General features: G+C 38.0%; 1 protein-coding gene across 6 annotated transcripts in view; it reads left to right on the top strand.

Annotated features, from left to right (window-relative positions):
- Positions 1–14,953, top strand: part of ST7 (suppression of tumorigenicity 7) — a 198,933-nt gene that overhangs the window by 28,762 nt on the left and 155,218 nt on the right. The window contains exon 1 of one of the 6 annotated variants that reach the window (XM_029924544.1): positions 9,317–9,401. The exons of the other annotated variants lie outside the window; for them this stretch is intronic. The gene's annotated coding sequence lies outside the window, so the exon portion shown is untranslated. Of the gene's footprint in view, positions 1–9,316; positions 9,402–14,953 lie in introns of those variants that run through there. 6 annotated transcript variants of the gene reach the window in all.

The raw sequence follows: 14,953 nt of genomic DNA, 5'->3' as shown, positions 1-14,953 counted from the left end.
ATTTATTTTGAGGGAGAGAGAGAGAGAGCGAAAGAGAGCAAGTGAGAGAGAGCAAGCTCGGGGAAGAGGCAGAGAGAAGGAGGGAGAGAGAGAGAGAGAGAGAGAGAGAGAGAGAGAGAGAGAGAATTCCAAGGAGGTTCTGCATTGTCAGTGAAGGAGCCTGACATGGGGCTTGAACTCACAAACTGTGAGATCATGACCTGAGCCAAAACCAAGAGCCAGACGCTCAACTGACTGAGCTACCCAGGTACCCAGGGGTCTCTTATATAAGGGCTTTAATCTTATTCATGAAGGTTGTGCCCTCACTTTCTGAAGACCCCACCTCAAAATACCACGGTCTTTGGGGTTAGGATTCAACACTATGAATTTTGGTAGAGGGGACACCAACATTCAGTATGGCAAAAGTCTTTATGAATATGCACAAATATATTTGCAGCATAAATTGCAAAAAGTGGTATGGGTGGATAAGTTCATCTATTTAAAATTTTGATGATTGTTTCTAAATTACTCTCCAAATAATTCATCCAGTGCATATTCTGCATAGCCTCTGTCTGGGCAAGATGGTGCCTTGATTTTTAGTTACAGTAAAGTGGATAATGTAAGACACTAAGAGACACAGATCAGAGTGTCACTCCTTTTATTCCCTATAAAATAACAGTGTCAAACATTGTCTTCTGATGGCCAGGCTTTGGATGTGCAGATGATCTGGATCTTAGAGCCAATGCAATTCCTTTGGCAGTAGTGAGAGCGGGACAGAAGTCGGAGTGCCCATGTCCTGTGGCTTAATGCATGGTATGACTATGTAACTCTTAATAGAGGGGAGGGAAGGCAGTCTGACGTCCAACCATGTGTTTTCCCTTATTTGGGATCCTGATGGATATAAGGACACAGTATTTAGTTTATGTGAGTCCTTTGTGTAGTTTTTCTGTTTTGGAAATATAAAGCCCATCTCTAGGAGAGGCACAAGACTTTGGTATATCTTAATTTTTCAACAATAGATAAGCTGTTGTCTTATGAACAGGAAAAATTGTGTAGCACTTTCAGGGGCCATGGATATGGGATATTTGACATTTTTTCCCAAGAGTGTTTCATAAGACCTCACCAACAATAATGTATAAAGATATCTGTTCACTTCACTTTCAACAGTGCTGTGTATGAATAAACTTGAAAAAATGATAGTTCTGCCACTTCAGTGATATTAGGAAGGATACATAGTTTTCTTACCTATAAAATAAGGTTGATAGATCAAAGGAAGCATCATAATTTTGTATGATTATCTTTGTCAACCTGATGGGTAAAAATAATATCTGTTTCATTAATTATGAATGAGGTTGAACATTGTTAAATATATATAAAATTGGTTTTCATTGATACATACAAGTTTTTTGGCTCTTGTTGTATCATGACTACAAAGGCCTTCCCTTCTCCAAGATTAAAAACAAATATATTTTCTCCTGGGACTTTTATACTTCTTTTCTTTTGAATCTTTGATCCAATAATGGAATTTTTTCTCTTTCCAGGGAAAAGTTCATATAATAAATATTAAAATGTGATTTGGCATAATCTATAAGACTGTTATATTTAATATATATTTTACTTTATCTTTTAAATTTTTATTTATTTATTTTGAAAGAGAGCACATGATCAGGGAAGGGACAGAGGGATAGGAGAGAGAATCCCAAACAGACTCTGCACTGTCAGTGTGGAGCCTGACACAGGACTTGAGCCCACAAACCGTGAGATTATGACCTGAGCTGAAATCAAGAGTTAGATGCCCACCCAGGTGCCCCTTGGTAGTTCCAGTCAGTATACATTCTTTCATGAATGATATAATTAATAATAATTCTTTTTTGGTTTTGAAATTTTCAATGTAAGTGTTAAGGGTGGGATAAATAATATTTGAACCATCATTGCAACACACAGAATGATTCACGTTTTTGTTTTAGAATTATCATAGTAGTCCATAAAAAAGTAGACATTCAAGAATTAATAATCTTCAAAGCATCACAAAACTCATGCTATGAATAATCAATCTTTGGAACACCTTGCTGCTATGTCTCTCTACTTCCTCATGTCTGATTATATCAAATTGGGGGAGGAAATGTATTCGGTCTTGGTAATTTTTTATTTTGACTTAATCTTCCCAGTGGGGGAAATAAAGATGAATTATTTATGCTTTATAGTTTTAGAGTTGTTGTTTGAAATTGGTGTTAATAAAAATAGTGACTAATGAAGCAAGCATTGTATGCATTGCTGGGGTGTTTGAGACTTTTCCTTTTTCCTTTTTCCATTGTGGCCTAACAAAATTCTATCTATTTGAAGAAGTCATTAGGTCAAAAAATATTTTCTCGATTAAATATATATTACTCCTGTGATAAGTGCCTCGTATTCCCAGGTCAACAGGACCTCTCAGAGGAGGCCAGCAAGTTTCCTGTGTTTAATCGCCTTTAGTCAATGAATGTTTGTCGTGAGTGGGTTCTAAAGGAAGCCCAACAACACCTTAGTTCTTCAGATTTAATATTAATGCAATTTTTTAAGTCCAAATCTTATGAATAACACCAACACACCCCTGTGATATAGCAAATGTTATTTCCAGAGATTGACAGAGATTCCATTCTTGGGAACATTGGTACCTGTTTCGTCTGGAAGATGCCAGTCTGTGTTTCTTAAGTTTCTAGCCAGTTTTACTTAATTATGTTTACATTTCTCAAAGAGGCTTTGAGAGGGCAAGAGAAAACCAAGCTCCTATCAGCAAGAGCTTCAACTCTGAAGAAAGCATATTACAATACTCTTGTTCTGGACCACCCCTGCTTCTTGTCCTTAGGTTCAACATCTATTGTTCTTTCAGAGTGCACAGCACTGGGATGGGTGCCAGTGCCTACTTTCCCCTTTCCTTCTTTCTTAGCTGTCTTCTTTCTTAGCTTCATAAAGAAACAGGGATTGTTGCAGTTTTGATTTATGTGTCTGAGAGAACTTTTCATTTTAGGGGAGGGGATAAGCAGACATGAAGAAGGTGAAAGAAAGGGAGAGAGGATAGAGGAACCTCTCTTTCTAATGAAACAAACTGGATAAAATCACTCATTTGCTTAAAAACTGATAAACCCAATACCATCTGAGAGCTTGACATGTACCAGGTACCACTTAGGTGCTTTGTGTTCTTAATTCATTCAATCCCAAAGGCAGGTTTTATTATCCCATTTCACACAGGAGGGAAATGAATTCAGAGAAGTTTTGAAGAAGCTTGTCTAAGGTCACACAATGTCAGAGCCAAAAATCAAAGAATTTTGTGACTCCAAAGTTAATGTTTGTTTATCCATCTATTACTTCTATCTCTAAATGTCATTTAGATGCAGACATCTCTTAAATTTTATCTCTAGATCTCTAGACTTAGTCTGGACCACTCTAGTCTCATCTAGACTTCTCTGAACTCCAGACCCATTCATCCAGCAGCTTACACAGCATCTCCCCTGGGACGACACATACATACATCAAACTCAGTCCATACAAAACTCCTGATTTCTAGGGCCTCTTCCACCTACTACCCATCCATTTGTTTCCTTCTCATAGCATAACTGCCCCGTCCTTTCAGTTGTTCAGGGCAAAAATTCGTTGAAGTCATCCATGACCGCTCTATTTCTTACTCTCCACATAGACTCTGTCAAGAAGTCTTTTTGGCTTTACCGTCACAATTTCTAATATCATTTTCTGTCTGGATTACTGAAAAGGTTTCCTGACTGGTGACCTTGCTTTCACCCTTGCTTCCCAAGTCTATTCCAAACACATCAGCTCCAGAGAATCTTTTCAAAAGACAGTCAGACTTCTCTCCTGCTCAACCCGCCCAGTTTCCTCACCCTCAGAGTAAAAGCCTTATGGGATTTGGTCCCATTACCTCTCTGATCTTATCTTCTATTACATTCCTTCTAGCTGGCCACACAGGGCTTTTCACTATCCCTTTAACACCAGGCACACAGCTGCCTTAGGGTTTTTGCATGTGATAGTCCTTCTTTTTGGAATGTTCTCACTCTAAACATCTGCATGGCTCACTCCCTCTTTTCCTTTAAGTCTCTGAGCAAATGGTACCTTCTCAGGGAGTCCTCGTGCTGGCACTTCCCATCTCCATACCGTGTTTAAATTTCTTCCACTGCATTTATCGCCTCCTAATAGATTATAGAATTTATTTATTACTGTGTATTGTCTATTTCCCCTACCCTCTGATCTCCTCCCCTGAAAGCTCCATAAAGGCAGAGATTTTGGGGGTGAGGCTGGGGTGGGGTGTGCATGGTTCATTTTGTGTGCCTAGCGGTTATGTCAAGGCCTGGCACATTGTTGATGATCAATAAAATCTGTGGAATATATACATTTATTCGCAGAGATGAAGCTCTGTGCCGAGAGTATTACAGGGACTTTCCCTGGCTCTCAAGCTTTTAATTGATCGCACTCTTTTGGGATCTCTACCTGTTAGTTAAAGGGAAACCATGTTCTAGAGAGGTCATAATTCCCAGTGGTGAGAGGAAGCAGCATGTGTTCAGCAGTTGCTTTGTATCAGATGTTTCATGTGGAGAGATAAATTCATCCGTTTACACCTTACCCCACCCCCAGGAGGAATGTGCTATCTGCCTTTTGCAGGAAGTGGTTCACATATTATGCATTCTACTTAAAGACTCAAATCCATGTCTTTCTGTCTGTGTTTTGCCAGTTCTGCTGTACTGCCTCTCTGATGGCACACTGTCACGGGTGGAATGAGCCCTGTCTCCTAAGTGTGGCATAGAAGACCCTTTCAGTCTGCATTCAGCCTGTCGGATGAGCCTGTTTTTCTCTCTCTTCTGGACACTGTCAACTCCAGCTTCTCTTTAACGATTTTTTTTAATGTTTTATTTATTTTTGATTCAGAGAGAGAGCACGAGAGGGAGAGGGGCAGAGAGAGAAGGAAACACAGAACTGGAAGCAGGCTCCAGGCTCTGAGCTAGCTGTCAGCACAGAGCCTGATGCCGGGCTTGAACCCACAACGTGAGATCTGACCTGAGCCGAAGTCGGAGGCTTAACCGACTGAGCCACCCAGGCGTCCCTCCAGCTTCTGTTTGAAGTCTTGCTTTTTACCTAATAGGTCATATGCTTACAGTTTCACATCACTGCAAATGTTTTTCTGCAAACTGAAATGTTTTTTCTTCCCTTTTCTGCCTGGGGAATCTATGCTTATCCTTAGAATCCTAGCTCATGTATTACTTCCTCTGTAAAGCCTGTTTCAGTTTCTGTTGGGGAGGTAGTTGGTCACTGCACGGGGCTTCCCAGAGTGCCACCCATCATGCGACAACCACTTATCCCTTCCACTGTGTTCTAATTAGTCCCCAGGAATGGAGCTTTCTTCTCTTCTTCTGTGCCTTAGCAATACTTAGGACAGGGCCTAGTATGTGCCATATACTAAGTGAATGTTTCTTCACTCACTTACTAGTGATTTGAGCTATAATGGGTAATGAAAACACTTAGGGACTTTGGATTAAAAAACAGAAGAACAGTAGTTATAATCTGATAAAAGTGTAGAAGACACCTCAGAAATGCTCTGTGGATGAGGCATTCATTCATACATTTATTGCTTTAGGATAGTTATTAAGTACATGGACTTAATACCCAGCTCTGTCACTTACTTTAGCTTAATCTTGCCAAGTTACTTGTTTCTCTGAACTTCCACCTGATCTATGAAATGGGTATGGCATTGGTGCCTACCTATTAGTATTTCTGGGAGGATTTAATGCAATATATATAAAAGGAGTGTCATATATAGCACTAATATAAAAACAATAAAGCTTTCTGGAGGAGTTAATGTTTTTACTAGATGGTCTTAGATTTAAATTGTATTGAACAAATTGAGCAAAATACTAAACTAAGGACATCAGTTATTTTTAAAAAGCACGGTTTTTTGTGGTACCTTGTGGGTTCATCAGAATTATTTCTGATACTCATCTTTTTTCTTCATAGAGCCCGTGTTTGAAGTGGTAAATTGAACATTTTAAACATTTAAATAGAAAAGGGTGAACTGTTTTTTTTAGTTTACATAAATTAAATAAAAAATTTAAAGATAATACCCCCCCCCCCACTTTAACTGAAGGGGATTTAGAAATGGTCATCATCCCAGGGGAAGCAGTTGGAACCTGAGAGTTATGCGTTTCATCAGAACAATTTAATTACAGGCATATGGTAGTCTTAGTGTTGTTTATGAGATGAGTTAGGGGGAACTTTTACTGAGTGGAGCGTGTGATTGCAAGAACTGAAGCTCTCCCAGAATCTGCGTAGGTGGGCCTTGTGATATGGTGTCCATAGGATAGAATTATGCTTAGAGTCTTCTATGAAATTTTTAAAATCATGCAAATGTGAATGTCCACATTTGATTTTACACTGAGTTAGTGTCTGGCACTTTATACTCTCTGTACATTGTCAGAAAACTTCCTAGGCTGGCAATAATTAAAGGATTTGGATTAAATAGATGTAATATGAAGTCTGTGACATCTGAGAGTAGGTTAGCCAGCTTAATACCAGGTGTTTGGAGACTGAGGATATATTTCATGGATATAACTCTCAGTGCCAAATTTTTATTCCAGAAATTGGCCTGGTAAGGCATGCTTTGGATACAAATGCAGAAATAAACAATGACTTAAGAAATTGAGTTGGGGGGCGCCTGGGTGGCTCAGTTGGTCAAGCCTCCAGCTTCGGCTCAGGTCAGATCTCACATTCGTGGATTCGAGCCCCGTGTCAGGCTCTGTGCTGACAGTTAGCTCAGAGCCTGGAGCCTGCTTCCGGTTCTGTGTCTCCTTCTCTCTCTGCCCCTCCCCCTCTCTGTCTCTCTCTGTATCAAAAATAAATAAAACATTAAAAAAAAAAGAAATTGGGTTGGAAGTGAGAGATTTATTTTCTCTGTCCCACTCTAATATAGATCTAGAAATGCCACAGTTATGGGTAAACAAAGCAGTCTTCAATTCATTAAAATACATTGTATTTCCATGGTCTCTACCTTCATGGAGTTTATAGTTTAATGGGTAGGGCAGACATCAAGCAAATACCTGCCACATCCGTATTTATTAAACAGGGTGCCGAGGTGGAGGATAATTGATCTCTGATCTCTGATAAGGTAGTCAGAAAAAAAACTCCCTGAGAACTTGAGAGTTAAGGTGCAGGATTCTAGAAAGTTAGCCTTATGAAGAAAGAACCTTTTAGGTAGAGGCTTGGCATGTGCAAGAACTCTGAGGTGGGGAAAAGAGCATGAGTCTTCCCAGTACAGGAGAGAGGCCAGGAGGGTTGTGATGGTGGAAGCCTGACATCTATTTGTAAGAAGGGAGGTGGTAGGGTCATGGATCAGTGGGAGTGGGAGAGAGAGAGAGAGATGATATATTCAGGATGCATTTGCCTGTTGAGTTGGGCAAGAAAAGAGAGATAGACGGAGAAATCAAGGATGCTCCCAAGTTTCTAGCTTGAGGAACTGAATGGATGGGAGCACTGTCAACCAATGAAGGAAATTATCTGAAGGAAATGGAGAAGAACACACAACAAAGGCCAAAGGAAATATGAAGGTTGGCAACCCTTAGTAGAGTCTAGCCACCCACATGTTTTTATTCTCATTCTCTTGCTTTTTTACCAAAATAAAAGCCTTTCATCTGCTGCAGACTCTTTGAACACAGTGCAGTCTCTGTGTCATCAATAATTTATGCAGAGTTCTCAAGTAAAAGCATTAATGTCCAAGGCCTTGTGATTCTTGTTTCCCAGAATATTTCACAGGGCAGATATGAAAGGGAAGATTTAAAAACAAACAAAAAAAAATGCCATCATTTATTAGTATGGCACAGTTAAAGGGGCATCATTAAATTTTATCCAGGGTCACTCCCCTTTTTGTAGGTGTATAATTTCACTGTAAAGGTTATCGTTCTCCCAGGACCTGTGCTAATGTCTGCAGCCCTATCTGCAGGAGACTCAACGGTTGATTGGTATGTTTTGCTTTCAACTGATTTTTTTTCCCATAACCACCAGAAACGCTTTTGGAGGTATAGCTTTGTAACCTTCCAGCTGACACTGAGAGTTCCTTTTTCAGGAAAGTAATTGTTCTCATCTGTTCTTTTTCTTTTAATAATAAATAACATTTTATGTTATAAATAAACCGTCTTCATTGTAGATAGTTTGGAAAGTACAGAAAGTTATACAATCATTTGTAGTACCAGACTGAGAAGTAATTTTTTCCAGTTTTTTTTTGTCTAATCAGTGTGATGCTTCACACTCTATGTGCAGTTTTGTATCCTCTATTTTTTCACTAACATTTTATTATGACTCTTTTCTGTATCTTAGTAACTATTATTCAAAGATGACATTTTAAATGGCTATTTTCTATTTTATGGCATGGAACATTTAATCATTTTCCTATGGTTGAGCATTTAGGTTATTTGCTGTTTTTCATAGGGAAATTTTAATTGAAGGAAGAAACTCAGACTGTTTTTACAGAACACAGTGTTTTAACAAAGGAAACAATCTTCTACTCAAACCAGTATAATTGGTAAAGCCAGGGTCTTCTCCAGGAAGCTTTGGAGGAATGGTTGGGGCATCTGAACAATAGCAGTAACAGCCCTCATCTGCTGGACTCTCAGCTCTGTTAGTGTTTCTCTGAGTCCTGGGAGGTGCTGATGCTAAACGTGCATTCCTTTCCTAAGCTCTTCAGCACCGTTACTCACTGGGATCTTTGCCCTGGTCCTTTGACGCCTCTCTGTATTTCCGTTTATATCTGGCGCCTCTGTGTCTTGCCTTTGAGCACTGGCTGATATTAGGGAGAGACAAACACAAGCCTCTTATACTTGTAGGCTGCCAGATTTGCATTGCTTCATCCCCAGTCCAGTCCTCCTTCGTGGATTCCCTCAGGTCTCAGTGAGTTATCTCCTTCTAGCCATCCATTACTTAACAACTGTTCACTGAGCACCTCTTGAGTTCCAGGAACTAGACTAGATGTTACAGATTTGGTTGTAAGAAAGAGACAGCTGCTTTCATAGTTCATGCTTGCTGGGAAGTAACTACATGGGAGAGAGTAGAGATTGTTATGTATGGCTTTGGAGAGTGATGTACCAAAATAGTTTTCTAGATAGTTCTGACCTTACAAAGCTTTCCCATGCATGCCACTCACTACGTTTTGTGTTTTAAAACCTATACATCCTCTCTTTAGATATGAGCTACATGTATCAAAATCATAAAATACGACAGAAGAATATCATCAGTGCAGCTTGGTAATTGCTGCATCTCTGCTGGCCTGCATTTTTGGAATTGTCAGGCTATCTCCTCAGATGCTGCAGTGCAAGATTTTTATTAACAGTCCTCTGGGGTTCAAGGAACTCATCTTCTCTGCTGTGCTTGTGACAGGATACATGCCCATGCTAAAGGTAGGCTTGTAGTCTGCCTGGAAGGTGACATTTATTCTTGGTGTGCTTCTCTCCTCTTCTTAAAAGTATACCATGAACACAGAATGTAAGTGAATTTTGCCTTTCTCTGGTCATTCCTTTATCACTGGATCTATACTATAAATGTGCTGTGCTTGAAGGCAAGGTGCCATGTTGTGTTTTTTGTTTGTTTTGGTTTATTTGGTAGTTTGTCAAATACATATTCGTGGGTGAATAACGAACAGTTACACCTGCTAAATTCTATGTGAGCATTTTCCTGGCACATTAATTAGTTTAAAAAAACAACAACTGGTATTTCTGATGGATGTAACTCCTATGGAATTCTCTGCTGGGCATATCAGGGAAGTGCAGCAGAAAAATAAATTTGGATTTTAGTGATACATCCATCTCATGATACATATGGGCTAAGTATAAGGAAAAGCAGATGAATTAGGAACATTAGCTATTGTATTTAGGGATAATGTGGTCCAGGAACCCTTAGACACAAAGTTCATCAGCTCTTAGTTGACATTTTCACTTCATCTCTTATGAGTCACGTGGCCTTGGACAGTTTAACAGTAATAATCATAGTTCTATATAATAGTGGTCCACAGCGTGTCTGGGTGGCTCAGTCGGTTAAGCATCAGACTCTATTTTTGCTCAGGTATGATTTCACAGTTATTGAGATCAAGCCCCGTGTCAGGCTCTGCACTGAAAGCATGGAGCCTGCTTGGGATTGATCCTCTTTCTTCCTCTCTCTCTGCCCCTCCCCTGTTCATGCTCTCTCTCAAAATAAATAAATAAACTTAAAAAAATAGTGGTTCACATTTACCTAGTAACTGCTCAATTACTAAATAAAGTAATTCACTACACTAAGGAGTAGATTTGATTGATTTAACCTTCTGTGTGATGTAGGTACTATTATTATTCCCTGATTTGTATGTGAAAAAACTGAGGTGCAGAGAAATCAAATGAGAAATCCCAGATCACACAGCTTGCCATTGCGGGATCTGGGCTTTGCACTCAGGTCATTGTGATTAAGCAATCCATACTCCAACCCCTGTGCTATGCCCAACTACCTAAGTCCCAGTTTGCTCAGTGGGGTAGTGGGAATTTATTTACCTGATAAAATATTAGGTCCTGTTGATGTTTATATTTCAGTCAATTCCAGGTCTCAATCTTTCTGGTACTCCTCCTTCTTTTCAAATTGGCATTTGGACCTTTTGTTCCAGCTTAATGAGCCAGGTGAGATGAGAATGTTAATTTGTGTCAAGTGGAGAAAGGGTTGCAGTGCATTACTCAAGAGTATGTTTCTTGCTCAGAGTAGTGAGTTACATGAGATTAAGTGAGATAAAATAGAAAAAGAGTAAATTGGAAGGAGCTTTGTATATATAAGGGATTCTTTTACATCACAGTCACTGTGGGGGAGGATTCTGATGGTATATGGCAGGGTCCTAACTTCAGTCTTGTCCATTTCAACATTGTGTCAGTATCTGGGATGAAATAAATAAAGGGGTGCTTATTGTGGCTTGTGTATCATCAACGAGATTTAGTTTTTATTGATTTCTTATATTTTATTTTCTCTAATGATTTGAAAGATAGACCATTTAAGATATAATGATTTTAAATTGTGCCTAGTTTAAAGCTTTCCATAAATATGCTTAGTGCTGTATTGCACTAATTTATCTTGTCATGTATTCATTCATTTTTAAAACTTGATGTATAGGGGCGCCTGGGTGGCTCAGTCAGTTAAGCATCCGACTTCGGCTCAGGTCATGATCTCACGGTTCGTGGGTTCGAGCCCCATTTCGGGCTCTGTGCTGACAGCTCAGAGCCTGGAGCCTGCTTCCCACTCTGTGTCTCTCTCTCTGCCCCTCCCCCTTTCATACTCTGCCTCTCTCTGTCTCAAAAATAAATAAAACACTAAAAAAATTTTTTTAAATTGATGTATAACTGACATATAGCATTGTGTTCTATTTAAGTATACAACATAATGATTTGTTATATCTACATTTATTCTTAATATGTCTTTCTTATGCCCTGAGTATGAATAATAAATGGGCCAGGACAAAACTAAAACTAGAATTTCAAATTTATTAGGCTAAGGAGTGTTTCTGTCTGTCTCTTACTTAGCTGTTTTTCATATAGAACTCAACATTGTGTTTTGGATCTAATTGATGTTTTTCCCATTGTGTTGATTTGATGTGAATTTTTTAAAGTAAAAAACTAAGCCTTAGGGAATTGCAAGATGTTTGTTTACATGCTTTGAATTAGGGCTTCTCCTAATAGGAGACTATTTGATTGAGTTATGTACTAACATGTCTGTTCTTGATTAGGCTTCACATGCCTAAACATAGCAAATAAGAGCCCCATTGAAGATCTCTAACATCAATTAGTTATTATGTTATTTCAGACCTGTACTAAATCATGAATTTTAATGTAGTACAAGGGACTTTTTTATTCAGACTTATTTTTTCCTCTTAACAGAAAGCTTTGAAAAAAGACAATGATGTAGTAGAAAGAGTCAAGGCACCTGATTTGTCACTATGTAGTATGTGAACATGGGCCTGTCACTTTAATTTGTTGGGACCAACAATTTGTGCTATAAATATAAAGTAAGAGGGTTAAAAATCAAGATCCCTTCTGATTCTTTTTTCAAGTGGTTTTACCATCTGTAGAGTCTGGCAGCTATAGTAATCCTATCAAAGTGGGATGCTTTGCAGAATCCTAGTTTGTTTGAGGCTGTGCCTCGACTATGCTGACTTAGGATAACAGCTGTTTCTTGTGTGGGGGCCACAGACCCCCAGGATTTCTATAAGCTGTCATAAGAAAGCAAGCTCATTTTCCATAAGTTTTTATTTTTTATTTCCTAATGTTACATTGACAACATTAATGTTGGGTATCAAGAATATCAAGAATGTGGACTAACTTGTGTGAGTGAGTGGTTAGAAACACATCTGCTTTTGCTTTTTGAGAATAGATTATTCTTTAGCCAGCCAGGTTATCTATCTCAATAAGACAAGGAAATCAGTAACATATTTTGTTTTTTAGAAGAGCAGTTATTTATCATAAAGTTTGCATAAAGTTTTTGTTTTTATTTTACATAAGCCATTCAGTTTTCTTTAGCTTTATCTGTCTTCAGAAATTAATAAAATCAATTTGCATAAGAAGCAGTTAATTGGAAAACCCAAAATATGTTTTATTTAATACCAGTTTGTTATACATCTTTTCTGTTGGTTGTTAACCTCTTTTTCATGAAGATGCATTGTTCTTAGTATTTGAAGGCTAAATTTGATTTGATTTTTTGATTCATTGTGGTGAAATTGAATATTGTAATTCTTAAGAGGAAGCTAGGTATCAAAAAATGCATAATAATTATAAATTTTTCATATCTAACCTGTATTTTATGAGAAATTACAATACAGAAAAAATTTAACCCAGCTTCTAAGTCAGATGTTTGGTCATATTTATGCAACTGTTGCTGATGGCATCAAAGAAATGTCACATACAATTTCTGCTCTTGAATAGATTATTATTAAATGGAAAATAAAAAATGCTTAAGTCAAAAAATGTTTTTTGCCTAACATGTGCTAGAATGAACACAAAACATGGTAAGGTTTCATGTGTGTGTGTGTGTATGTTTATGTGTATAGTATTTCTGGTTCATATATGAAGTTTCCTGCTAATTTTAGACATAGGAATCTAGATTTATATGGAATTGAGAATTATGTCATCCCTCATACTCTTCATTTCATGGAGGTAGTGCTCTGGTCAGAAGTACTGTGGATTATACTCTTGATATTGAATCAAAAGTAATTGTTAGTTATATTTGAATTTATTTCTGACTATGGGCCTTAGGCTTCCATAAATTTTCAGCATTTGTTTGATTATTAAAATTTAATTTTGATATTTCACATCCATTTGACCCATGTAACCAGTTGACACATGTGCAATGGGATCATTTGGTGTGAAGGTCTGGTGGGGGGTGGGGGGGGGCAAGCAACCTGGACAGGGTAGGATGGGTCCAATGAAGACAGACCATAGGTGGGGCTAGATGCTGTCTGGTTAAAGAGGAAGACCATGTGGGTAATGGAGGTCAAAATGAGTCTGGAGGCTGTGGAATCAGTTGAAGCAAGAAATGCAAACAAGGCAAGCAGGCTGTTGGGTAGCTTATGACTACAACACCAGTGTAATAAAGGAAAGGTTTCTAATTACAGTTCTGGAGCTAATTTCCCTCTACCTCTTTCATGATTCCAGCTGTGTGGAAAACCTTGTCTCTTTCCAGAGGTTTTGTAGCTAGAAGAGATGGTGGGCCTTTAAGTATGTTCTGAAGTAAGTAAGGGCAGGACATGAAAATAGTTATTGAGAACTTGTTATATACAACAGAAATCTCAAAAATAAACATGAAGCTTCTTCACCCTGAGAGAAACTAAAAGCAAGTATTAGATAGCCAAAGCATTTTTTCTATGTGTGTGCAGCATTTTAATTTGTAAATCTAACCCCGACCTTTCAAAGCTAATTTATGCATGTCATGCCATTTCAGCCAAATCATTCTGGGATTTTGGGGGGAACTTGAAAGGATGATCTAATGGAAGAATAAACATGGGAGCTTCCCAAGAAACTTTCCAAAAAGAAGAGCAATGAATAATAATGATTAAAAAGTGTAAACACAGATCTGTGGAACAATATTTGAGGTTAGAAATAGACTTAACAATATATAAACAATATAATAAAATATGTTTTCTCCAAAAAAGGAAGGATTACAGGGGCGCCTGGGTGGCTCAGTCGGTTAAGCGTCTGGCTTCGGCTCAGGTCATGATCTCACAGTCTGTGGGTTCCAGCCCCGTGTCAGGCTCTGTGCTGACAGCTAGCTCAGAGCCTGGAGCCTGTCTTCAGATTCTGTATCTCCATCTCTCTCTGACCCTCCCCTGCTCGTGCTGTCTGTCTCTCAAAAATAAATAAAAAACCTAAAAAAAAATTTAAAAAAAAAAGGAGGAAGAATTACAGTGGTGTTGGGGAGCTGAGTAGCAGTTTTTTAAAAAATGGTTATATCATCTTTTATTATATACCAATATAAATTTGAAATAAATTAGTGAGCTTGATGAATTAATAAAATTAATGAAAAAATCATGTTCTAGAAAGACCAAAAGAAAATAGAATATATAATAAAATTGTGAAAGAATTTTTTTAGTTTTAAAAGAATAGAAGTAAAGAAAAAGATTTGATTAATATTTAAAATATATGCTCAATGGTAGCAGATTTTAATAGGACAGTTGCAAAGTGGAAGGTAGATTTGTACCAATGTGACTGAAAAAGAATATCTATAAAGTGATTGTTCATTTTTATCCCCTAAACACTGAGACTTTTTATAGATGAATGGACAAAACAAATAATTTACACAAAGGGAAATAGTTTGTCAAAGTGAACCTGAAAAAATGTTTATATAATTTATAATCAAGTTTATAGCATACATAATCTTAAGTTTATAGCACATAGATATTTTATAATTATTGAGGTAGTCCTTCCTCCCATCACAAAGAGAACATCTTCTTTTG

The sequence above is a fragment of the Suricata suricatta genome, chromosome 2, assembly GCF_006229205.1.
Source record: "Suricata suricatta isolate VVHF042 chromosome 2, meerkat_22Aug2017_6uvM2_HiC, whole genome shotgun sequence".
NCBI lineage: Eukaryota > Metazoa > Chordata > Mammalia > Carnivora > Herpestidae > Suricata > Suricata suricatta.
This window is presented reverse-complemented; position numbering and strand designations above follow the sequence as displayed.